At 39.2% G+C, this 27,588-nt stretch overlaps 2 long non-coding RNA genes across 2 annotated transcripts; both read left to right on the forward strand.

Annotated features, from left to right (window-relative positions):
- The first annotated feature begins 5,282 nt into the window (after window positions 1-5,282).
- LOC104222611 (uncharacterized) lies at window positions 5,283-5,764 on the forward strand. Its single transcript, XR_709963.2, has 3 exons — window positions 5,283-5,360; window positions 5,454-5,600; window positions 5,696-5,764. It is a non-coding gene; the product is annotated as an uncharacterized lncRNA (long non-coding RNA).
- Window positions 5,765-5,912: 148 nt separating this feature from the next.
- LOC104222610 (uncharacterized) lies at window positions 5,913-8,529 on the forward strand. Its single transcript, XR_709962.2, has 3 exons — window positions 5,913-5,997; window positions 6,127-6,309; window positions 8,358-8,529. It is a non-coding gene; the product is annotated as an uncharacterized lncRNA (long non-coding RNA).
- The last annotated feature ends 19,059 nt before the right edge of the window (window positions 8,530-27,588 follow it).

Consider the following 27,588-nt stretch of genomic DNA (forward strand, 5'->3'; position numbering starts at 1 on the left):
CTCATCTTTAGAAATTCTTACTTGTTTACTTTTCACTGCAGACCTTGTCCTCTTGGCTAATGAAGGTTCAGCAGCCTCAGACATAGAGGAAGACTTCTTGGAAGAAGTCTTGGGCTTTTTGTGCTTGGGGGTCTGAACCTCCACTGTTTGAACTTCCTCCTGATTGACCTGTTCCATCTCCTCAACCTACACATCCTCTGAGGACTCTGCAACCTTCCCTTTTCCTTTAGCCAGCTTTTTCTTCTTAGTCTCAGTTAGAGCCTTTTGGAGATCACTCTCACTCTGCTTCACCCTGCTTCTTGTAGCTCTTCCCTTTTGCAATGAAATTTTAGTAGTTGTTGGGGATGAAGCCATTCTTTTCTTGGAGGGTTTAGGAGCACCAGGGCTTTTGGTGTGGGTGTTTTTCATTTCTTTGGATCATAACTTTCCCCCACCTTTTTCAATAGGTCTGTTGGGGTCTCTTCAGTAGATGAACCAGGTTCATCTCCTTGTGTGTTTAGATTAACTAACCCTTCAGCAGCTTCACCAGACCCACTTCCCCCTGACTTCTTGCCACTCTCTTCTACCTTTTCTTGTTCAACCCTAGAGATAGCAGGCACAGACAAATCAGTAGTCAGTGAATGATCAGCCACTCTTTTCCCATTTCCCCTCTCTTCACCACATGCACCCTCACTCTCTTTTTCTTTTTAGATTTCTTTTTACCTTCACTCCTTTGTAACTTGGGTAATTCTACATCCCTGATAGGCCCAACCAGAAAAAACCTAGTTTCTAGATTTTTAGACAAAGAAGAACATACCTTAGAAGGGGATTCATGAGTCTTTTCAGAGTCAGAAGACCCAGGTCTTTTCCCCTCACTAGTGGATTTGTATGACTCAGAATCGGAGTTGGAGTCAGAGACTTGGACCTGTCTTGCCTTTAATTTCTTTTTGAGAGACCCAGACGCTATTGTTTTCCGTGCAAGAATTTTCGCCCTTCTTAGCCTGGGTTTAGGAGATGTACTAGGTGGAGGAGGTGTAGATGATTAGAGGGAGTGGGTGGTGGAGGAGTTCCGGGATTGTCTTGTGGGTTGGTGATGATCGCTGGTTTCTTGAGAGAACTTGTGAGCTAGAATTTTGGAGAAGAAGGCAAGTGAAAGTGAAGAGGGATTTTTGATGGTTTAGAATTATGGAGATGGCAGAAGGTAATGATGTGTATTTAAAGAAAAAATACACATCTAATGTATAACGGCAGCTTTAGCAGTGGTCAATTAGAGGTCTAATCAACCTAAAATTGCAGGTTTGAATGATCGGTTAAGCTTCCCTGGATTTTAGGCAATTTTTGTGGTTTAGAGTTCTAAGGCTGACGGAACTGGTTCAAGGCTAACGGATAGAATTTTCTAAGGAATTGAAAAATTGTAGTACTTCTGCTCACGATTCAAATATTTATATTTCTAATTGTGCAGAGTATAGAAAACATACCTTAGCTTTCAGATGAACCCATACTGATGTACCAGGTTCTTCATTTAGAATTCTCTTGAACATGCCTCAATTTACCATAATAGAAAAAAATTTGTAAGAGATCAGTGAGTCATATTAAAACATGTCACAGGAGTATACTAATTACAGTATGAAGTTGAGTAAAAATTATTCTAGATATTTACACAAGTTCAGATTTCCTAGCCAAAAATAAATTCTTTTCATTTTTTTTCATTGTGCATTCTGAGCTGGTCCTATTAGGTGATCTTAATCATCCCTAATTCCAATATGTTCCTCTCAAAGTTTTCTCTACTATGTTTTTTACTGAAGATGTCAGCAATTTATTTATCAGTAGCTCTGTGGAGATCAATCATTCTCATAGTTATCTCTTAAGAAGTGGTGTCTAACATCTATGTGCTTAGTTCTCTTATGATGAACAGTGTTCTTTGTCATACTTATAGCACTAGTGTTATCACAGAAGATGGGAATGCAACCAACTTCAATGTCAAAATCTACCAGTTGTTGTTTGATCCACAGCAGTTGAGCACAACAAGAGGCAGCAGCAACATATTCAGCCTCAGCAGTGGATAATGCCACTGAATTTTGCTTTTTAGTGGCCTATGATACAAGACATGAGCCAAGAAAATGGTCCATACCTGAGGTGTTTTTTCTATCCATAAGGAAACCTGCATAAGCATACCCTACTAGATTGAAATTACGACTATTAGGGTACCAAAGACACAAATCAGTAGTGCCTTTCAAATATCTCAGTATCCTTTTGACAACAGTCAAGTGAGATTCCTTTGGATTATCCTGAAAGCGAGCGCAAAACCCTACACTGAACATTATGCCAGGTCTACTGGTAGTAAGATACAAAAGTGAACCAATCATACCCCTATACAACTTATGATCAACAGATGAACTAGGTTCATCTATGTCTAATTTAGTGGCAGTTGCAATGGGGGTGTCTATTTCCTTTGATTCATCCATTTTAAACTTTTTGATCAGCTCCTTTGCATATTTCCGCTGATGGATCATGGTTCCATTTGGGCTTTGTTTGATCTGTAAGCCTAAGAAAAAGTTAAGCTCACCCATCATACTCATTTCAAACTCATTCCCCACTAATTTGGCAAAATCCTTACTTAGTTTGTCAGTGGTAGCCCCAAAAGTTATGTCATCAACATATATTTGTACCACAAGAAAATCCTTACCTTTTTCCCCTCAAGAATAGAGTATTGCCAATTTTACCTCTTTTTTTTTGGCAATCCGCTAGGCAAGTGCCTAGGGCTAGTTTTTTATATATAACAAAATTAAAAAACAAAATACAATGTCATGATCTCCTACAGAATGAAAGGAATAAAATTTGAACTTAACAAGTAGACTATTATCAAAATTGAGCACTGCACTCAAAATTGATATCACATTAATTTAAACTACAAATCTAGGCCGAAGATGTCCTTTGCTTCCTTGTATTTCCAGTCCATTGAAGCCCAATTCAAATGTGTACCATTCTGATTGTAAATGTAGCCATAATCTGCGTCAATTTGAATGCAGCAACCCATCCCACGCGTATAATATTTTCCTTCGATCCCCTTCCTGTTGTTGCGCCGAAAAATATACTCGAATTGTGCAAATCAAGTGCATTCTCAAATGTCCAAAGCATACGTCCCAGCTATTTGTTGTCGAAACCCCATGTGCATGCCTTCTTGTTGGACGCCTTTCTTCAAAGTCACGCTCACCTCATGCGTATGCCATGCGTGCATCTCCCGCATTGAGAGAAACAATTCGTTGTCCAACATACGATACATTTCCAGCGTGCAATTCCATGTGTAAACAGGCTTGCATCCCTGATAGAATTTAAAGTCCTCCCAAAAAAACATGCCCCAACTGCTTTGGTTGTGAAAGCTGCCAGCATCCATGCGTGCATCAAAATCTCCTATGTTTGTTGCTGTTATTGGTTTTGTCGAACAGTTGTTTTGTCTCTTGTTTCCATAACGCGTGTCGATTCTATTAGCCAGGCGTGTTCTGCAGACACATTCATTGTCGACCTACTGAAGCGTGCTAGTAAATTGCAGGCGTGCGTTGATTCCTCTGTCCCCATTGCTTAATGGTTGGAGCATGGTTGTAATGTCCAAATATTAAACAATTAAAATTGTTTCTCCTTTTGATTCTAAAAGCATCCATCACATGCTTTTATTTATCCAAGATAACTTTTCATGGGTATTACACTCTTCCATGTGACACTTTTGTTCAACAGCATGTGTTGTCTGGTGGTTTGTAACACCCAAAACGTGAGATTCCATCTTTTGTCGAAAAGTTGAATTGTCTTATATTTCCAAAACGCATGCTGCATTTCCTAGAAATTCCCTAGCGTGCTGGTGCATTCTCCAAGCGCATTGGCATCTGTTATTGTCCAGAACTTCACGTGCCCATCTTGTTTTCCCATCCTATTTTAGTACTTCCCTTTGATGTGAATGACTGTCATGAAACGAAAATTGTAAAAGTGCCAAAGCCTACCTTTAGTGTCCTCCCAATGGATTGAATGTAGTGCAATAATACCACCACTTGAGATTCTACTATAAGATTAGGCTTTAGCTTCGATGATATACCTGGAAAAAATGAACAAAGTTAGCCGAAAAATTGCTATCCAAACTCTCCTCAAGAATGATTCGAGTGTGATAACAAAATGAATCCTCTTTTCCTCCTAATTCCTTGCAACCTTCACTCTTATCTAAGGGCATTGCATCTTATCTTCGTTAATAATCCTCCTTCCTTTTGAGTCCATATCCCAGAAACCATGGCATTTAGTATTTCCTTCATCTAGAGCATAATTGGCAAGGTGGTCTGCTAATGTATTCCCTTCTCTGAATATGTGTGTGACCTTGATGATACTTTGTTCCTTCAATCTTAAAATCTCCTCTACATGTTCAGTAATATACCAAGGAGGCTTCCATGATTCCTCTATAATGTTCTTTAATAGCATAGAATCTGTCTGTAGCCATATCTGGAAATAATTAAGATTTTTGCACATCTTCAATGCCTCCACAATAGCTACCGCTTCTGATTCATTGTTGGTTCCTTCAGAAATCTCCCTTCCTTCTGCATATATCAAATCACCTACCTCATCCCTTATGCAGAAACCAATTGAACTCCTCCATGGGTTCCCTCTACATGCTCCATCCATATTTACTTTGATCCATCCTCTTGAAGGAAATTCCCATAACACTTTATCATATTTCAATCGAGGTGTGTATTGCTCCATCATTGTCAGTAAGTCCAGCCACTTGTGAGGCACATGTAGTCCAGGCTTTTTCAGTTGGACCAGAGCTTGCATAGTAGATGACACCTGGTAAATAACTCTGCTCACTGACACTGCTTCTCCATATTTCAAACTGTTTCTTCTCTTCCAAAGTTCCCATACAATGCATGCAGGTAGAGCTTGTAACACTGGCTTTAATCTAGGTACAACTGGTGATGTCCAACACTTTGTAATTGCTTGATGTAATGACAACCCATCTAATGCTATTCCTGCTCTCCTCAGGAAGTAAGTCCAAACACTTCTAGTTGTATTGGATGTGAAGAACAAATGTAGTAATGACTCCTCCTTAGGATCAGCACAGCACCAATATTTAGATGGCATAGAGTATCCTAGTTTACGCAAGAAATCATCAAGTGGCAGTTTGGCTTTCCACACCTTCCACAGGAAGAAGGATATCTTGAAAGGTAAACCTTTTACCAATATCATCTTGTAAGCTAATCTTGGGTTGGCTCTTCTTCGCAGGTAATCCCATGCAGACTTTACTGTAAAATGTCCCTTTGTCTCAAGCATCCAGAAAGGAGTATCTAACTGTGAACTTTCAGTTGGTGGTCTAATATTCTGCACAATGTGGTGTGCCAAATCTTCTTGTAGGCTCTCAAACATTTTATCCACATTCCACATACCATTTTCAATCGGATCATTGACATTATGAATATCCTCATCGATACCAAACTCTGCAGGTACTTGAAAATATAAGGCTCCCATCTCAGTCCAATTGTCATACCAAAATAGAGTTGATCCCATTCTCAGTTTCCAGTAGATATGATGCTCAATCAAGTCCCTACATTCTAGAATTTTTCTCCACACGTAGGATCCATGCTTCCAAGGTACAATTACTGCATTCAGTTTCTTGTAGTACTTTTGACTTATAAAAGAACTCCACAAACTGAGCTTAGTCCTAAAATTCCACCATAATTTGCAGAATAGTGCCTTGGATACATCATGTAGGGACATGAAACCTATGTCACCCTCCTCATAAGGCATACAAAGGTTAGTCCAAGACGCCCAATGTCTAGTGCTGCCTCCCACATTGCTGCTCCAGAAAAACTTGGCAAAAATGTTATGTAATTTGTTGATCACATAACTTGGTGGATTAACTGCTGACAACATATGAATTGGGATACTCTGCAGGACATTTGCGATCAAAACAACTCTACATCCTACAGAAAGGAGTTTGCCTTTCCATGACTGCAGTTTGTCCATAACCTTGGTGATTAATCCCTGGTAATAGTCTCCCCTTCTTCTTGCATAAAAAATAGGACAGCCAAGATAGGTCATAGGGAAACATTGTCTTCGCATACCTGTAATCCTTTCCACCTTGTTAATCATTTCATTATTCATTAAATGATGCAGGTATATGGCTGATTTAGCTTTGTTCACCAGTTGACCAGATGATGATTCATAAGCTTGCAAAACCTCCATCACAAGTCTCAATGAAGTTTCATCAGAAGAGCAGAAAATGATCGTATCATCAGCGTATGATAGATGATTTATTTTTGGGCTCCATTTTGGCATTCCAAATCCACAGAAATACAGGTTAGTGTGTAGTGAATTCAATCCCCAAGAAAGTGCTTCTACTTCTAGAATGAATAGAGTTGGTGACAAAGGGTCACCCTGTTTAACTCCCCTCGATGATTTGAAGAAACCATTAGGCTGACCATTTATAAGAATAGAGTACCAATTGTTCCAAATAAAATCAAAGATCAAGCCAATAAGAGCTTCAGGAAATCCCATTTTTCTTAGTATTTTGGTCAGGAATAGCCATGATAGCCTATCGTAAGCTTTTGTCATATCAAGCTTAATCACAATGTTTGGACCTGCTTTTGTTCTCAACCTGATATCCTTAATGATTTCTTGAGTTAGCAGTACATTCTCAACTATGCTTCTGCCCTTCACAAAACCTGCCTGTTCCTCTGAGATTATGTTTGGTAATAATTCAACCAACCTCTCATGAATAACCCTAGAGAAAATCTTGTTAGCAAAGTTGCTAAGACTGATTGGTCTCATGTCTGCAAAGGTCATAACTTCTTTTTTCTTTGGTAATAAAACCAGGTTTGTGTGTGTCACACTCTTTGGAAACTGCTGACCGCAAAAGAAAGCCTTGACCATGCTTACTACATCTTCTTCAATAATTTCCCAGCATGTTTGGTAAAAGGCTCCAGTGAATCCATCCGGTCCACCAGCTGAGTCCCCATTCAACCCCATAACTGCGCTCTTCACTTCTTCATTGGAAGGCAAAGCCATCAATCTTTCATGTTGATCACTATCTACCATTAAAGGTATATGATTTAGAATATAAAAATCATTTGGAAACTGCACTCTCTGTAAATTGATCCTTGTAGAACTTTATTGCTTCTTCTTCTATTAAGTGATCTTCTTCAATCCAGATACCAAGGCTATTCTGGATCCTTGATAATTTCAGTCTCTTCCTTCTCCCATTAACTTGGGCATGGAAGAATTTAGTGTTTCTATCGCCATCTTTGAACCATAACATGCCAGCTTTTTGTCTCCAGAATTCTTCTTCTAATGCAAGATATTTAATCATTTCAGCTTGGACCTGTTGTAATCTTTGTCTATTCATCTGTGTAGGATTGACTTCAAATTGTCTTTCATGAACCATGACCACCTCCTCAAGGCTTGCAATCTTTTGGAATATATCCCCATATGTAGCTTTGCTCCAGGTAGATAGTGCTTGTTTAAGCTTCTTTAACTTGTAGTTAAAAATGAAGAAAGGGTTAGCACTAAAATCAGCATTCCAATTCTCCTTTACTACATCTTTGAAGGTTTCATGCTTCGTCCAGAAGTTAAGAAATCTGACTGACTTCTTAATAGACCCAATTTTGGATAGGTGAGTTATCTCCAATCCAGGAAAGGTCTGTTGCAATTCAGTATTGCCAAAACATCTGTCCAATCTTTTAAAAATGCATTCTTCCTCTGATCTTCCATTCCACCATGTAAATATGCTTCCTTTAAAACCCAAGTCTGTCAAGTTGCAGGTATTGATGCAGTGTCTGAAGTCATATACTTCAATGAGAGAAACTGGAAATCCCCCATATTTCTCTTCCTCATCCCATATCATATTAAATTCGCCTCCAACTAGCCAAGGTACTGTCATATCTGATGTCATTGCATACAACGTATCCCATAGTTCTATTCTTTCAGTGCGATCACATTTGGCATAGACTAGTGTAAGGATGAGCTCAACATGTGTTTCAGAGTGCATCAATCTCAAAGTCAGTTGTTGAGTCATGTTATATAAAATAGTAACCTCAAAAATTTCATTAAAAGCCCAAATCTTATGTGACACATTCACTACAGCCTGTGCCAAACCAATTCTTGCTCTATACCTCTCCATTTTGTGAGACTGTTGCATAGGCTCAAGGATTCCTATGAACTCAAAATGATATTTTCTATGCATTGTAATCAGCCTTTCAAATGCTTGCATTGTGTTTACTGACCTGGCATTCCATATAATGGCATCCATTAAATGTTTTGGGATTTGGACAGTGTTCTCCTTGTTTGTACTCCACTAACTAGGACAATAGAAGTCTCTTTTGACTGTTTCTTTTTTCCCTTTGTTGCAGATTTTACTAGTTCAATAAGCTTTGGTGACAGATCTCCCTACTTGGCAACATTAAGGAAATTTTGTGCAGTGGATTCCCCATCCATGTCTCTACCTTTAAGTTCTGCGTGGTTAACTTGATCATGTGCTTCTACTGCTTTTTTTGATGTAACAATATCCTCTGCCTGGTTGATAAGTTCTGCATCTTTTTTAGCATGTTCATTGGTCAACAACATTGTATTGTTCAATGGAATGTTACTTCCTTCTACATCCTGCACGATGCTCAATGGAACAGTACTTCTTACATAAACCTACACGGCCATAGCTCGGTTCTTGTCTGCATTCTCATCTTGTTTCTTGTCTGCATTTTCAGCTTCTTTCAAGGCATTACTAACAGCATTATATGAAGTCCCTCCTTGATCTATAATATTAATGTTCCCCTCTTTTGTCTTTTCTGTTGCTGCATTTGTGCATTCGCTGATGCTTTGAATATTGATTGCATTGGCATTACAATTAACAATTTGATCCTCATCTTCCACTTCATTTCCTCCAAATTCTTCATCACTATGCATTATATCTGGAATCTGACCATCTGCTAAGTCTTCCTCTGTTTGGTTGAGCCATAATCTCCCTCCTGCCCATTTTTCTTTTTCATTGGTCCTGAATTTCTCAAAATTTGTATCTTCAACAAATTCATTTTCTTTGTTGTTTGCTAATTGTTGTTCAACATTGGTGTCCTGGAAGGAATGTCTTGACATGAAGTATTGACTTGAACTACATTATTTTTGAATGCTTTTTGGACCCAATGGGCAATTGACTCATTGTGAAAATGCTGCTCATTCCCCAAATCTTTTTGTACACAATGAGCTGTTGATTCCCTATCTGCTGCATGATTTTTTATTGTTGTAGGATTGAAAGTAGGTGTTGCAGGGTTCAGTTTCTTGGGTTGTGTCTTGGATAATTGTCTCCTAGATGAGCTAGTAGAAGTTACCTTTTGTACTATTTCTCTAGTTGAAAAATCAAATTCCTGCTCCTCTGACTCATTCTCTACACCTGTTGTGGAGTTATTTTGCTGAATATCATTGTTGCCTATGGTTTTTTGAACTGGAGTTTCCTCCACAGCTGCCAATTGGTTACCTTCATTAATCTCACCATTTTCAATTTCTAGCACTGCAAATTGGTTGGTTGTTTGTATTTGTTTTGTCACAGTTGTATTGTTAACAAGAACTATTTCTTTCCCTTCTACAGTAGTACCTTTAGATTGTTTGCCTTTGTTTAGTCCCCTATTGTCACGAACTTCCTTCCATTGAGGGCCTGCATTACCAACTACCTTACCACTAGTAAGGATCATTAAGGGAGCATCATGTTTTGCAGGTTTATTATTGCCTTGTTTCACATTTTCGACATTTTCCTTCTGCTGGACATTTTTGCTTTCCCTTAAATCAAGATTAATTCTCCAACATTCAAGCATGTCATGGCCTTGTAACTTGCACTCTTTACAGTACTTTGGCAAATAATCATAGTTAATGGTTACCCATTCAGTTCTTACATCCCCATTTACGTCATTGACAATGTCCATTCGAACTTTCTTTGGGAGGTCAGCTAGCAGATCCACCAACACTTTAACACGAGCACAGCTAGGTCTAGTTTTCTTAATAGTAGCCAAATCCAAGTGAAGGGGTTTACCTACAAAAGAAGCTAGAGAGAACAAGCATTCTCTGACAAAATAGGTAGGCAGCAAATTAGGGAATGAAATCCAAGACATTACCTTAGGTGTCTCCTCTCCAACTTTAAATTTTGCATCATAGATCAATGTTCTCAGTTGATATTCATCCCCATGCTTATCCTTAACATAGTATACACCTTTTGACGAGAAATCTACGTAATCTTGCCATAATTAAAATCGAATCAAAATGTGCCTGTCACGAAGATATTCAATGTTGCATTCAGCTTTGATACCATACTGCATAGGTACAATTCGACGTATTTTATTGATATCTGGCCATCCGTATGAAAATTTGCACACAACTGCCTGTTGCAGTCCTTCAATATAGTTCATACTTTCAACTTTTGATTCTGTAAAGCATACCGTTGATTGTCCTTGAAAGAATTGGGCTTGTCTAGGAGGGATAGGATCAACTGATGCTCTATCTTGCACAGTGGAAGTGCTAGGTAAAGGTTTTACTGCCTTTGCATAATCCATTGGATTTGAATTTGTTGTCGTGTCTGGCTGTGTGATGTTAGGGGGCGGTTGAGGAGGTGGCCCAGCGTGTGAGGGTAGCTGGCCACTGGCTATAGTGGCCATGGCAGCACTACGTGAAGGAGCAGTGATCTTCCTAAATCAACGTGTATATTCAAAAAATCTTGAAATAACATAGATCAACCCAGATTATCGCTACAGCAATGTCTTGCACCAATGATAATTCTTTAGCACCTAAATATCTTTGACAATAAATGCAGCAGATTTTGCTAATTCGATGCTACAGTAGTTCCGAAAAGTTTTTTAAGATCTGTTGTTGAATTTGGCTTCAAACCTGTGACTCCCGATTAAAATAAAGCATCCAAATTGTTTCAACACTCCAAATTCACGTTATAATAACAGAAACATATAAGCTTGCAAACAGTCGATGCTACAGTAACGCGAAAATCTAGGAGTTTAAGATCTAGGAAAATTGGTTATAGATTTGAAAGTAAAATCAAAAGGAGATTGTTCACAAGGAGAAGGGGGTTCTATTGAGACCAATCTTGTGATTTTATCTTGCCGGATGTCGGAGTTATGGCCGATGAATAGTGACGGAATCACAAAATACCTTCACGTTTTTGTAGGTAACTTTCTGTGAGATTGAGTACTCTATAACTTTATTAATTTTTATGTATAATATTTTGAAAAGTAGTACATGACTCAATTTTACCTCTTTTGTAGCCATGTTCAAGCACGAATTTGGACAATCGTTCATACCATGCTCTAAGATCCTGCTTGAGTCCATAGAGAGCCTTGTCTAATTTGTACACATGCTCAGGACACTTCTTGCTCTCGAACCCTGAAGGTTGTTTAACAGACAATTCTTCTTTTAAGTAGCCATTCAGGAAGGCACTTTTGACATCCATCTAATGAAGAGTGAATTCCATGTGTGCTGCAAAGGCTATGAGGAGTCTTATTGCCTCTAGTCTTGCAATAGGAGCAAAAGTCTCATCATAATTTATACCCTCCTCTTGGCTGTAACCTTGGACCACCAGTCTTGCTTTGTTTCTTGTAATTGTTCCATCTTCATCAAGTTTGTTTCTGAAGACCCATTTTTGTGCCAATTACTAATCTGTCCTTGGGTCTTGGAATTAGATGCCAAACTTGACTTCTCTCAAACCGATTGAGTTCATCTTGCATTGCATTACCCAATCTGCATCCTGCAAAGCCTCAACAACATTTTTAGGTTCAATAAGAGAGAGAAAAGCATCAAAAGCATACAAATTCTTTAATTGTGATCTAGTTTTGACTCCAGAGGTTGGATCAGTAATTATGTTCTCAATAGGATGAGAACTTTGACACTTGTAAGGTTTCACAACCAACTGATTTCTGCTTGATGTTTCTCCCATGTTCTGTTGCTGAGGAACAAGGTCATGAACAGGTTCCTTTAGGGGATTGGTTTTAGTTCTTTTTTGATCAGTTCCCCATGTCAGGTTGCCCTGGATGGAAGAACATGTTTCATCACATGTTCCTTCTTTTGGTGCCACTTTAGCTTGAGCTGAGACTTCACTCAAATCTTTTACTAGCCCAATAGCTTCATCTTCATGTTCATGTCTCTCAGAAAGAATGTTAGTTTCATCAAACACTACATGTACACTTTCTTCTACACATAAAGTTCTTTTATTGAACACTTTATATGCTTTGCGATGTGAAGAATATCCCAAGAATTCTCCCTCATCACTTCTGGGATCAAACTTACCTAGGGAGTCTTTTCCATTATTGTGCATAAAGAACTTGCATCCAAATACCCTAAGATGGGATATATTTGGTTTTCTTCCTTTAAGTAACTCATAGGGAGTCTTCTCTACAAGAGGTCTAGTCATGCATCTATTTATAATATAACATGTAGTGTTTACAGCCTTTGCCCAGAAGTTGTGGGGTAGTTTACTAGAAAGAAGCATAGTCCTAGCCATATCTTCAAGAATCCTATTCTTTCATTCAACTACTCTATTTTGTTGAGGAGTCCTAGGGGCAGAGAAATTATGATCTATACCATGCTCATCACAAAATTCAGCAAACTTAGCATTTTTAAATTCAGTTCCATGATCAGACCTGATAGATCCAAGTTGATTACCTAGTTGTTTCTAAGTCTTTCTAACAAAGGCAGTAAACATGTCAAATGCTTCATCCTTAGATGTTAAGAATAGTACCCAGGTAAACCTAGAATAATCATCATCAAGTACCATCACATATTTCTTACCACCTCTGCTCAATGTTCTCATTGCACCACAGAGATCCATATGAACCAGTTCTAACGTCCTGGTTGTGCTTACCATTCTCTTTCTTTTAAAGGATGATCTTACCTGTTTCCCATTGCACGGGTCTCACAAACTTTGTCTTCCTTGAACTTGATGTTAGGTAACCCTATCACCAAGTCCTTGGAGACTAATTTGTTGGGTTGATTCAGACTTGCATGACCAAGTCTTTTGTGCCACAGGAGGGGATCATTGTACAACACACTCAAGCAAGTGAGTTCATTTTTTGAAAGAGTAGACAAATCTACAATGTAAATATTGTTAACTCTTTTTCCCTACAAAACAATCTTGTCAGTGGTAAGGTTAATCACAAAGCATTTGGTAGAGGTAAATGCTACAAAGTTACCTCTGTCACACAGTTGTGATACACTGATTAGGCTATATTTCAAGTCATATATCAAGTAGACATTCTCAATGGAGTGTGAGTCTGTCTTACCTACCTTTCCAACCCCAATAATCTCACCTTTCTTCCTATTTCCAAAGGAGACATTACCTCCTTTTAAGTCCTCAAGTGAAAGGAACTGGTTCTTGCTTCCAATCATATGTTTTTAGCAGCCACTATTCATGTACCATATTTGGCTACTTCCCTTCACTTGGACCTGCAAAAAGAAATCATGGGTTAGTCTTAGGAACCCAAACTAGTTTGGGTCCCTTTCTATAGGCAAAAGGGTAAATCAAATTCCTTTTAGCCTACCTAGGAAGCCTATTTATCTCTTGAACAAAGGCTTTGTTCTTTTGACTGGCCTTTTCTTTTACATTACATTCATTTTTGTAATGACCAGTCTTGCCACAGTGTGTGCAGATTTTGTTTTCAGGAAGAGTGAGGTACTTGCTTTTGGGGTCCCACTTAGGTGCTTGTGACCCATAGCCAAGTCCTCTCTTTTTGCTACTGTGATGTTCTTGTATCCAGGATAGTGCATCAGAAGCCTTATTCCATTTGCAAGTTCTGTCTAGTTTATGCTTTACCTTCTCTAGGTCTTCTTTTAAGACTCTTATTTGCTCATCTTTCCTGTACAACTCATCCTTCATTTTTCCTAGGTTTTCTTCTAAGGTGAGATGTATGTGATCAGCTTTCTTCTTACCTATTCCTAATTTTAGTTTTAAATTTTCAGACCTAAGTTCTAGTACACTAGTGTCAAGTTCAAGAACCTGGTTCTTCAACTCAGCATTTTTACTGTCACTCTCATTAGTTCTAGATTCTACATTTTTGCACTTGGATTTTGAGATCACACACTCCCTAGACAACTCTTTCTTCTCATTGTTAATTATTTTAGACTCATCGATGAAGTCCAGCAATAGTTCAGACAACCTTTCTTTAGACAGAAATTTAATCTTGTCTTTGAGATGAAGGATACTTACCTCTTATTCATCATCTGATTCTCTGATGGCCATAAGTGATTGTCCAGCTCCAGCTTCATCTTCTGAATCTCATTTGATGTTTCTCCCCAAGCAGCAACCATAGCCTTTGTTGCTCCTTTGTTCCTTTTGGGTTGAACCTATTCCTTCGCTCAGCCCTTTCCTTCTTCCATTCAATTTCCCACTGAGGACAATTCTTGATCATGTGATCAGTCTTGCCACATTTGTAGCATCCCTCATTGGTTTGTTTCACAGGAGCCCTTGGTTTGTTGAAGGTTGTACCTCTTAAAGAACCCTTTCCTATCATTAGGTACTTTTTGAAATCCCTTGTGATCATGGCCATTTCATCATCCTTCAGATCTGCACCTTCAGCTATTCTGAGAGCCAGACTCATTTCCTTCTTGGGTGCATCCATTTTCATGGTTTGCCTTCTCAGTTCATAGGCTCTGAAGTTTCCAATCAGTTCATCCAATTTGAGAGTAGAAATGTTCTTTGATTCCTGAATAGCAGTGATTTTGCTTTCCCAAGTCACTGGAAGGAACCTTGTTAGGATCTTCTCACCCTTGTCTTCTTCAAGGATAATTCTCCCAAGAGATTTAAGTTCATTTGTTAGTGTTGTGAACCTTGTGTACATCTCCTGGATAGTTTCTCCTTCCTTCATAGTGAAATTCTCATATTGAGAATATAGCAGTTTTCCTCTTGATCTCTTTACTTGAGGAGTTCCTTCATGATCCACTTGTAAAGTGTCCCATATCTTCTTAGCAATGGTACAGCTTTGAATCCTGATGTACTCCTCTGGACCCAGTACACACACAAGCCATTTCTTGGTCTTGGCATTCTTCTCTCATTTCTTCAAGTCTTTAGCAGTGCAATCAGCTCTTGTCTTTGGCACGTCCACTCCTTCAACATTCTTTTTTGTAGTCGCCAGGGGACCATCAGTGACTATGTCCCAGAGTTCATAGTTTTCTCCTATGATATGATTTGTCATCCTGTTCTTCCACCAATAATAGTACTGACCATTAAAGAGTGGAGGTCTAGCAGTGGATTGCCCTTCCTAGTTTCCAGGTGGTGCACTCATCTTGATCTTTTCCTAAGGTGTTAACCTATTAAAGGATAACCTGCTCTGATACCAATTGATGTTTTAAATGTCAATACCACATAAGAGGGAGGGGGTGATTTGTGTGGTACCTAATTTTTGCTTAACTGAACTATAAAAGGACTTGGTTCTTCTAGGTCTTCCAACTACTACTGTTTGTGGAATAATAAATACAGAAAATAAAGAACACAAAGATTTTTACGTGGAAAACACCTGGCTCAAAAGGTGAAAAAACCACGACCTACTACTAAGTAGAATTTTCCCAAACTTTCACTAAAATCACTGAGCCAAAACAGTATTTACAAAACTCTTTGTAAACCTAAGGATTAACTCTAATCCCGTTGTGGCACACAGCCTCAACTGTTGCGACAACTTCAAGTTAACTCTAACTTGAACACTCTAGGTACCTAATACAATTTCTTCTATGAAAGTTGAAAGGTACAATATAAAATCACCTACTACAATTGAACTAGAATAAAAGATTGACACTTGAAACTGGTTCTTCTATCACATTCAAGTAGCTTTAGGATTGCACACATAAATTGCATGGAAAATTGCCTTGCTCTTTTGCTTTCATTTAAGTTTAAATTCTGCTTATGTGTGTTACCTGTAAAAGAGAACAATACTGACATTTAATAGGTTAGTAATCAAAGTTTGACTGGGATTCAATTGCTACTCTTCTATCGTAGAAGAGTTCATGGTGATCTCAAACTCTAACACTATCTTCTTCTTAAACTGTGTTCTCTTCATGTAACGAGTCTTTCTCTCCTAATCCAATATGCAACCTTTTCGATCAGATCAGGAGATATTGCTTCTTGATCAGTTAGATTTATCTCCTTCACGTGCATTTTACATGTACAGGTCGATCATGACTGTGCTTCACAAGATGGACCTAGTCCACGTCTGAGTTCTTTTGTCAATCTTCAAAACTTCACCTGTTCTTGGGCCAACAAATTCCCCCTTTTTGATGATGATAAACTCTGTGCTTTTTACTTACTTGGATACTGTAAGAATTTAGCTTAACTATCAATACAAGGTGTAGAAAATTTACTCATCATCAAGGACCATGTTAATTAGGTTATAAATATCACTTATTCAAAATGTGTAAAGCCTAATTTCTTCCCCCTTTGGGCATAATCGAAAAGTTGCATACAAAGTGTGAGTCCCATATTTTAATAAGTACTCATGGCTACTAGGGCAATTGCGAGTGCAATCATGGTTTAATCATCAGTAATCAAGCAAACATATTTAAACTATCAAGGAAAGATTAAAATTTAACAAGAGCAGAAATAGTAGATATCATTGATAAAGGATATGTTGCTACCACAATCCACAACCAGAAAGCAAAAAAAACATTTAAAACATGATCAAAAAAGATAGAAAATCCCTAATTCGGGTCACTGAAGGTACTAGACAGGTTCAGGAGACAAAAGCTAGAATTTCTAAGGCTTGGGGGAGCTAGAGGGTTGGTTTTGGGCTTGGAGAAGGTTCAGCATATGATGAAGAATTTCATCATTCTTCTCCTTTTCTTTGGTAAGCTCAGTTCTAAGAGCATCCCTCTCAGATTCCACCTCGGCCACATGAGCCTTGAGCCTAGCTATCTCAGTATCCTTGGCTTCACCTTGTTGAACAAGAGCCCTGACTTTACTGTTGATAGGAGTCTTATTGGATGAACCAGGTTCATTTGGGATGGCACTGAATAAGTAGTCACAAGCAATCAGAGTGTAAATGCCAAAGTGATCCTTGTTTAAGGACATTTCCCATTTCTTCATAGGCATATTGCACCTATGCAGAATCGTAGTCAGAATAAAGCCATAGGGGGTAGCATGAGCCTTGGAGCCATTGATGACCCTGTCCAGCAGCTTGATGATGAAGGCAGGCCAATTCTAGGCACTCCATAAGAACTAGGTCCATATAATTTGCAATATTCCTTCTCTCTTGTCTAGGCAATAAGCACTTATTGACAAATTCAAACAAGACATTGTGATGAGGCCTTATTTCACTTTTCTGAACAACCCTAGCCTCATTTACATCTTCTACATCACAGAACCTCCTGGTAATGTCAAGGGCAGTAGGAAGGGAGTCATGACAAGGCCATCTTTGCCTTGTATAGTCATCAAACTCTTCAGAGTGTATATTAAGGATCTTTCCCAGTTTTTCTACATCAAAGGACACTTGAACTCCTTTCACCAGGTTGCTAACCTTGCAATCCTTAACCTCTGCATTTGCCATGAACTCAATGATCTCATTCCTAGATAGCCTACCATCCATCTGAAGGACCATGTCCTTCCACCTCTGAGCAGCTAAGGTATCTACCAGTCTCATCATTCCTAGTTCCACCAAGTCTTTCAGCAGTCTACCCTTCAAAATCTTTCTTTCACCAAACATGGCAAGCTTGTTTTGTTCACCATCAGAATCATCTTCTACTTCTTCTCCACTCCATTCCTCATCTTCAGAAATTCTTACTTGTTTAATTTTCATTGCAAACCTTGTCCTCTTGGCTAATGAAGGTTCAGCAGCCTCACACACAGAGGAAGACTTCTTGGAAGAAGTCTTTGGCTTTTTGGGCTTGGGGGTCTGAACCTCCACTATTTGAACTTCCTCCTGATGGACCTGTTTCATCTTCTCAACCTTCACAGCCTCTGAGGACTCTGCAACCTTCCCTTTTCCTTTAGCCAGCTTTTTCTTCTTAGTCTCAGTTAGAGACTTTTGGAGATCACTATCACTCTGCTTCACCCTGCTTCTTGTAGCTCTTCCCTTTTCCAATGAAATTTCAGTAGTTATCGGGGATGAATCCATTCATTACTTGGAGGGTTTAGGAGCACTAGGGCTTTTGGTGTGGGAGTTCTTCGTTTCTTTGGATCATAACTTGCACCAACCTTTTTCAACAGGTCTGTTAGGGTCTCTTCAGTAGATGAACTAGGTTCATCTCCTTGTGTGCTTAGATTAACTAACCCTTCAGCAGCTTCACCAGACCCACTTCCCCCTGACTTCTTGCCACTCTCTTCTACCTTTTCTTGTTCAACCCTAGAGATAGCAGGCATAGACAAATCAGCATTGTGTGAATGATCAGCCACTCTTTTCCCATTTCCCCTCTCTTCACCACATGCCCCCTCACTCTCTTTTTCTTTTTTAGATTTCTTTTTACCTCCACTCCTTCGTAATTCGGGTAATTCTACATCCCTGATAGGCCTAACCAGAAAAAACCTAGTTTCTAGATTTTCAGACAAAGAAGAACATACCTAAGAAGGGGATTATTGAGTCTTTTCAGAGTCAGAAGACCCAGGTCCTTTCCCCTCACTAGCAGATTTGTATGACTCAAAATCGGAGTTGGAGTCAGAGTCTTGGACCTGTCTTGCCTTTAATTTCTTTTTGAGAGCCCCAGATGCTACTGTTTTCCGTGCAAGAATTTTCGCCCTTCTTAGCCTGGGTTTAGGAGATGTACTAGGTGGAGGAGGTGTAGATGAATTAGAGGAAGTGGGTGGTGGAGTAGTTCCGGGATTGTCTTGTGGGTTGGTCATGATCACTGGTTTCTTGAGAGAATTTGTGAGCTAGAATTTTGGAGAAGAAGGCAAGTGAAAGTGAAGAGGGATTTTTGATGGTTTAGAATTATGGAGATGGAAGAAGGTAATGATGTGTATTTAAAGAAAAAATACACATTTAATGTATAACGGCAGCTTTAGCAGTGGTCAATTAGAGGTCTAATCAATCTGAAATTGCAGGTTTGAATGATCGGTTAAACTTCCCTGGATTTTAGGCAATTTTGTGGTTTAGAGTTCTAAGGCTGACGGAACTGGTTCAAGGCTAACGGATAGAATTTTCTAAGGAATTGAAAAATTGTAGTACTTCTGCTCATGATTCAAATATTTATATTTCTAATTATGCAGAGTATAGAAAACAAACCTTAGCTTTCAGATGAACCCATGTTGATGAACCAGGTTCTTCATTTAGAATTCTCTTGAACATGCCTCAATTTACCATAATAGAGAAAATTATGTAAGAGATCAATGAGTCATATTAACACATGTCAAAGGAGTATACTAATTACAGTATAAAGTTGAATAAAAATTAATCTAGATATTTACACAAGTTCAGATTTCCTAGCCAAAAATGATTTTTTTCATTTTTTTTCATTGTGCATTCTGAGCTGGTCCTATTAGGTGATCTTAATCATCCCTAATTCCAATATGTTCCTCTCAAAGTTTTCTCTACTATGTTTTGTACTGAAGATGTCAGCAATTTATTTATCAGTAGCTCTGTGGAGATCAATCATTTCTCATAGTTATCTCTTAAGAAGTGATGTCTAACATCTATGTTCTCAGTCCCCTTATGATGAACAGTGTTCTTTGTAATACTTATAGCACTAGTGTTATCACAGAAGATGGGAATGCAACCAACGTCAATGCCAAAATCTACCAGCTGTTGTTTGATCCACCGCAATTGAGCACAACAAGAGGCAGCAGCAATATATTCAGCCTCAGCAGTGGATAATGCCACTGAATTTTGCTTTTTAGTGGCCTATGATACAAGACATGAACCAAGAAAATGGGCCATACCTGAGGTATTTTTCCTATCCATAAAGAAACCTGCATGATCAGCATAAGCATACCCTACTAGATTGAAATTACTACCTTTAGGGTACCAAAGACACAGATCAGTAGTGCCTTTCAAATATCTCAGTATCCTTTTGACAGCAGTCAAGTGAGATTCCTTTGGATTATCCTTAAAGCGAGCACAAAGCCCTACACTGAACACTATGTCAGGTCTGCTGGCAGTAAGATACAAAAGTTAACAAATCATACCCCTATATAACTTATGATCAACAGATGAACTAGGTTCTTCTATGTCTAATTTAGTGGCAGTTGCAATGGGGGTGTCTATTTCCTTTGATTCATCCATTTTAAACTTTTTGATCAGCTCCTTTGCATATTTCTGCTGATGGATCATGGTTCCATTTATGCTTTGTTTGATCTGTAAGCCTAAGAAAAAGTTAAGTTCACTCATCATACTCATTTTAAACTCACTCCCTACTATTTGGCAAAATCCTTACTTAGTTTGTCAGTGGTAGCCCCAAAAATTATGTCATCAACATATATTTGTACCATAAGAAGATCCTTACCTTTTTCCCTCAAGAATAGAGTATTGCCAATTTTACCTCTTTTGTAGCCATGTTCAAGCACGAATTTGGACAATCGTTCATACCATTCTCTAGGATCCTGCTTGAGTCCATAGAGAGTCGTGTCTAATTTGTACACATGCTCAGGATATTCCTTGCTCTCGAACCCTGGAGGTTGTTTAACAAACACTTCTTCTTTTAGGTAGCTATTCGGGAAGGCACTTTTGACATCCATCTAATGAAGAGTGAATTCCATGTGTGCTACAAAGGCTATGAGGAGTCTTATTGCCTCTAGTCTTGCAACAGGAGCAAAAGTCTCATCATAATCTATACCCTCCTCTTGGTTGTAAACTTGGACCACCAGTCTTGCTTTGTTTCTTGTAATTATTCCATCTTCATCAAGTTTGTTTCTGAAGACCCATTTTGTGCCAATTACTGATCTATCCTTGGGTCTTGGGACTAGATGCCAAACTTGTCTTCTCTCTAACTGATTGAGTTCATCTTGCATTGCATTTACCCAATCTGCATCCTACAAAGCCTCAACAATATTTTTAGGTTAAATAAGAGATAGAAAAGCATCAAAACCACACAAATTCTTTAATTATGATCTAGTTTTGACTCCAGAGGTTGGATCAGTAATTATATTCTCGATAGGATGAGAACTTTGATACTTGTGAGATTTCGCAACCAACTGATTTCTGCTTGATGTTTCTCCCATGTTCTGTTGCTAAGGAACAGGGTCAAGAACAGGTTCCTTTAGGGGATTGGTTTCAGTTCCTCTTTGATTAGTTCCCCCTGTCAGGTTGCCCTGGATGGAAGAACCTATTCCATCACTTGTTCCTTCTTTTGGTGCCACTTTAGCTTGAGCTAAGACTTCACTCAAATCTTTTACCAGCCCAATAGCTTTATCTTCATGTTCCTGTCTCTCAGAAAGAATGTTAGTTTCATCAAACACTATATGTACACTTTCTTCTACGCATAAAGTTCTTTTATTGAACACTTTATATTCTTTGCTATGTGAAGAATATCCCAAGAATACTCCTTCATCACCCCTGGGATCAAACTAACCTAGGGAGTCCTTTTCATTATTGTGCACAAAGCACTTGCATCCAAATGCCCTAAGATAGGATATATTTGGTTTTCTACCTTTAAGTAACTCATAGGGAGTCTTCTCTACAAGAGGTCTAGTTATACATCTATTTATGATATAACATGCAGTGTTTACACCCTCTGCCCAGAAGTTGTGGGGCAGTTTACCAGAAAGAAGCATAGTCCTAACCATATCTTCAAAAGTCCTATTCTTTCTTTCAACTACTCCATTTTGTTGAGGAGTCCTAGGGGCAGAGATATTATGATCTATACCATGCTCATCACAAAATTCAGCAAACTTAGCATTTTCAAATTCAGTTCCATGATCAGACCTGATGGATGTAAGTTGATTACCGAGTTGTTTATGAGTCTTTCTAACAAAGGTAGTAAACATGTCAAATGCTTCATCCTTAGATGTTAAGAATAGTACCCAGGTAAACCTAGAATAATCATCAACAAGTAGCATCACATATTTTTTACCACCTCTGCTCAATGTTCTCATTGGACCACAGAGATCCATATGAACCAGTTCCAATGTCCTGGTTGTGCTTAAGCGTCAATACCACGCAAGAGGGGGGTGATTTGTGTGGTACCCAATTTTCGCTTAACTGAACTATAAAAGGACCTGGTTCTTATAGGTGTTCCAACTACTACTTTTTGCGAAATAATAAATATAGAAAATAAAGAACACAAAGATTTTTACGTGGAAAACACCTGGCTTAAAAGGTGAAAAAACAATGACCTACTACTCAGTAGGATTTTCCCAAACTTCTACTAAAATTACTGAGCCAAAACAGCATTTACAAAACTCATTGTAAACCTAAGGATTAATTCTAATCCAGTTGTGGAACACAGCCTCAACTATTGCGATAACTTCAAGTTAACTCTAACTTGAACACTCTAGGTACCTAATACAATTGCTTCTATGAAAGCTGAAAGGTACAATATAAAATCACCTACTACAATTGAACTAGAATAAAAGATAGACAATTGGAACTAGTTCTTCTATCTCGTTCAAGTAGCTTCAAATTTGCACACTCAAATCATACATAAATTGCATGCAAAATCGCCTTGCTCTTTTGCTCTCAATTTAAGTTTAACTTCTGCTTATGTGTGTTACCTGTAAAAGAGAACAACACTGACATTTAATAGGTTAGTAATCAGAGTTTGACTGGGATTCAATTGCTACTCTTCTATTGTAGAAGAGTTCATGGTGATCTCAAACTCTAACACTATCTTCTTCCTAAAATGTGTTCTCTTCATGTAAGGAGTCTTTCTCTCCTTATCCAATATGCAACCTTTACGATCAGATCAGGAGATATTGCTTCTTGATCAGTTAGATTTATCTCCTTTACGTGCGTTTCACATGTACAGGTCGATCATGACTATGCTTCACAAGATGGACCTTGTCCATGTCTGAGTTCTTTTGCCAATCTTCAATACATCACCTGTTCTTGGGCAAACACCGATCCCTTTTTATATATCACCGTGGAAGCATGCCACCCGATCCATTTCATATATCTTTTTGCAGGCGTACAACCCAATCCCATTTCATATATCACCGTGGCGGCATGGCACCCGATCCCATTTCCAAATCAACATCAATCATGAAAGAATCCTGACAAGGAAACAAGAGTATAACAACAACATCCTAGCAAGGGAGACAATATCATAAACAATAACATCCAAGCAAGGGAAACAATATCATAAACAATAGCATCCCGGTAAGGGAAACAATATCATAAACAATAACATCCCGGGAAGGGAACCAACAATGATAATCAACATATTAAGCATGAACAAATCACAATGGAGTCAAAATAATTACAATACGAGACTCACGGGCATGCTTGACACTGACGTATAGATACTCGTCACCATGCCTATACGTCATACTCCACAATTAACACATAGAAAATAAGATACAACTCCTAATCCCTCAAGCTAAGGTTAGACCAAACACTTACCTCAAAGCCACGAACATAATTCAAGCCTCAACTACCGATTTACCTCTTGTTTCCACCACCAATTCGCTTGTATCTAGCCACAATTTACTTAATTATATCAGTAAATGCTAAATGAATCAATTCTAATGCATGAAAATAAGTTTTCCAATGATTTCCTCAAAAAGTCAAAAATCAACCCCGGGCTCACATGGTCATAACCCGAGGTTCGAACCAAAACCTGATTACCCATTCACCCACGAACTCAAATATATAATTTGTTTTGAAATCGGCCCTCAAATCGAGGTCCAAATCCCAAAAAATTGAAAAATCTAAGTTCTACCCAAAACACCTAATTTCCCCCATGAAAACTCTTGATTTTGAGTAGAAATCATGTGAAAAGATGTCAAAGATTAAAGAAAACAAGTTAGAAATGACTTACAATCGATTTGGAAGAGTAGTTGCCTTTGAAAAATCGCCCAAAGATGTTTAGGTTTTGAGAAAGTTTGAAAAATGAAGAATTTTCGGCTGTTATAATTTGCACAGGTGCATATGACGCATTTGCAAAGTCGGGTTCGCAAATGCGAACTCGCAAATGCGGCCCAGGCTTCGCAAATGCGAAGGTAGGCCAAATCCTGCTTTCTTTGCAATTGCAAACGGTTGTTCGCATTTGCGGTCCCTGTTGGAGTCGCATTTGTGACATAAGCCTCGCAAATGCGAAGGTTCCTGCCCCAGCCCATCATCGCAATTGCGATGGGTCTTTTGCAAATGCTAGCTCGCAATTGTGAAGCCTATAGACCTGCAACATACAGCAGTTGAGAATCTGAAACTTCCTAAGTTCAAAACACTTCGTGGCCTATCCAAAACTCACCCGATCCCTCGGGGCTCTAAACCAAACATGCACGCAAGTCCAAAAACTTCATACGGACTAGGTCGTGTGATAAAATCATCAAAATAACATCAATAACTATGAATTTAGTATTAAAATCAAAGAAAATCTCATGAATTCTTAAGTTCCATTTTTTTAACAACCGAGGGTCTGATTCACGTCATTTCAAGTCCGTTTCTTACCAAATTTTACAGGCCCAACCTAAATACCATATAAGACCTGTACTGGGCTCTGGAACTAAAATACGGGCCCGATACCATCGAATTCAAACATATTTAGATTTCTGAAAACTCTTATAATTTCAGTTAAACAATTTTCTTCAAAAATTCATTTCTCTGGCTTGGGACCTCGGAATTCGATTCTGGGCATACACCCAAGTCCCATATTTCCTACGAAACTTTTGGGACCGTCAAATCATGGGTCTAGGTCCATTTACCCAAAATGTTTATTTTTCATAGATTTTCACATAATGGCGTTTCGAATACACGCCCGGACTGCACATGCAAATCGAGGTCAGACAAAAAAGAGGTTTTAAGGCCTCGGAACACAGAATTTATTTCTAAAATAAGTGATGACCTTTTGGGTCATCACATTCTCCACCTCTAAAACAACTGTTCTTCCTCGAACGGACATAAGAAGGAAGTACCTGAGTCGGAGAAAAGATGGGGATATCATCTCCGCATATCAGACTCGGACTCCTAGGCCTTTGCCTTAATAGGTGACCTCTCCATTGAACACGAACAGAAGGAAAACTTTTCTCAATTGCAGAACCTGTCGGTCTAGAATAGCTACCGGTTCCTCCTTATAGGACAAGTCCTTATCCAATAGGACAGTACTGAAGTCTAACACGTGGGATGGATCGCCATGATACTTTTGAAGCATGGACACATGAAACGCTGGATGCACGGCTGATAAGCTCGGCGGTAATGCAAGTCTGTAAGCCACCTCTCCCACTCGATCAAGAGTCTCAAACGGGCCAATAAATCTAGGGCTAAGCTTGCCCCTCTTCCCAAATCTCATCACGCCTTTCATAGGCGAAACCCGAAGCAACACCTGCTAGCCGATGATGAATGCCACATCACGAACCTTATGGTCAGCATAACTCTTTTGCCTGGACTGAGTTGTACGAAGCTTATCCTGAATAATCCTGACCCTGTCCAAGGCATCCTATACTAGATTCGTACCCAACAACCGAGCCTTCCCAAGCTGAAACCATCCAACTGGCGACCGACACCGCCTACCATATAAAGCCTCAAAAGGAGCCATCTAGATTCTTAACTGGTAGCTATTATTGTAGGCAAACTCCGCTAAAGGCAAAAACTGGTCCCACGAGCCTCCAAAGTCAATGACACAAGTTCGGAGCATATCCTCCATAATCTGAATAGTGTGCTCGGACTGCCCGTCCGTCTGAGGATGAAATGTTATGCTCAACTCGACCTGTGTGCCCAACTCACGCTGAACTGCTCTCCAAAAATGTGAGGTAAATTGCATACCTCAATCTGAAATGATAGACATGGGCACACCATGAAGACGAACAATCTCCCGGATATAGATCTCAGCTAACCTCTCAGAAAAGTAGGAGATTGCCATAGGAATGAAATGTGCTGACCTGGTCAACCTATCAACAATAATCCATACTGTATCGAACTTCCTCCGAGTCTGTGGGGGTCCAACAACAAAGTCCATAGTGATATGCTCCCACTTCCACTCGGGAATCTCAATCTTCTGGAATAACCCACCAGGTCTTTGATGCTTGTACTTTACCTGCTGAAAATTCAAACATCGAGCCACATATGCAACAATATCCTTTTTCATCCTCCTCCACCAATAATGCTACCACAAATCCTGATACATCTTAGCGGCGCCCGGATGAATAGAGTACTAGGAAATATGGGACTCCTCTAAAATCAACTCTCAAAGCTCATCCACATTAGGTACACAAACTCGACCTTGCAGCCTCAAAACTCCATCATCTCCTAATGTAACCAGCTTGGCACCACCATATTGCACTGTATCCCTAAGGACACACAAATGAGGATCATTATACTACCGAGCTCGAATACGCTCCAATAAAGAAGAACGAGCGAATGTGCAAGCTAACACATAACTGGGCTCAAAAACATCAAACTCACGAAGTGATTGACCAAAGCTTGAACATCCAAAGCAAGCGGCCTCTCATCGACCGGAATATATGCAAGACTGCCCATACTGGCTGACTTCCTACTCAAAGCATCGGCCACTACATTGGCCTTCCCTGGATGATATAAGATGGTGATATCATAGTCTTTCAATAGATCCAACCACCTTCTCTGCCTCAAATTTAGCTCCTTCTGCTTGAACAAGTATTGTAAACTCTTGTGATCCGTGAACACCTCACATGACACGCCATACAGATAATGCCTCCAAATATTCAATGTGTGAACAATGGCTGCTAACTCCAAATCATGAACTGGATAATTCTTCTCATGAATCTTCAACTTCCATGAAGCATAAGCAATGACCTTGCCATCCTGTATCAACACCATACCAAGTCCAATACGTGATGCATCATAATAAACTGTATATAGCCCTGAACCTGTGGGCAAAACCAACAATGGCGCCGTAGTCAAAGCTATCTTGAGCTTATGAAAGCTCACCTCACACTCGTCCAACCATTTGAATTGGTCACCCTTCTAGGTCAACCTGGCCATCGGGGCTGCAATAGATGAAAACCTCTCTACAAACCGACGGTAATAGCCTGCCAAACCCAAGAAACTCCAGATCTCTGTAGCTAATGCGGGTCTAGGCCAATTCTTGACTGCCTCTATCTTCGGATCTACCTGAATACCCTCTTCTGATACAACATGACCCAAGAATGCAACTTAACTCAACCAAAACTCACACTTCGAAAACTTAGCATACAACTGACTATCTCTCAAAGTTTGAAGAACCACTCTCAGATGTTGCTCATGCTCCTCCCCACTGCGGGAATATATCAAAATATCATCAATAAAGACTATCACGAACGAACCCAAGTAAGGCTTGAACACTCGGTTTATCAAATCCATAAAAGCTGTTGGGGCATTTGTCAACCCAAATGACATCACCAAGAACTCAGAATGCCTGTACCGAGTGCGGAAAGTTATCTTAAGGACATCGGATGCCCTAATCCTCAACTGATGGTAGCCAGATCTCAAGTCAATCTTTGAAAATACCTTGGCACCCCGAAGCTAAAAAAACAAATCATCAATCCTCAGCAATGGATAATTGTTCTTTATTGTAACCTTG

This window comes from Nicotiana sylvestris, chromosome 12 (assembly GCF_000393655.2).
Source record: "Nicotiana sylvestris chromosome 12, ASM39365v2, whole genome shotgun sequence".
Classification (NCBI taxonomy): Eukaryota; Viridiplantae; Streptophyta; class Magnoliopsida; order Solanales; family Solanaceae; genus Nicotiana; species Nicotiana sylvestris.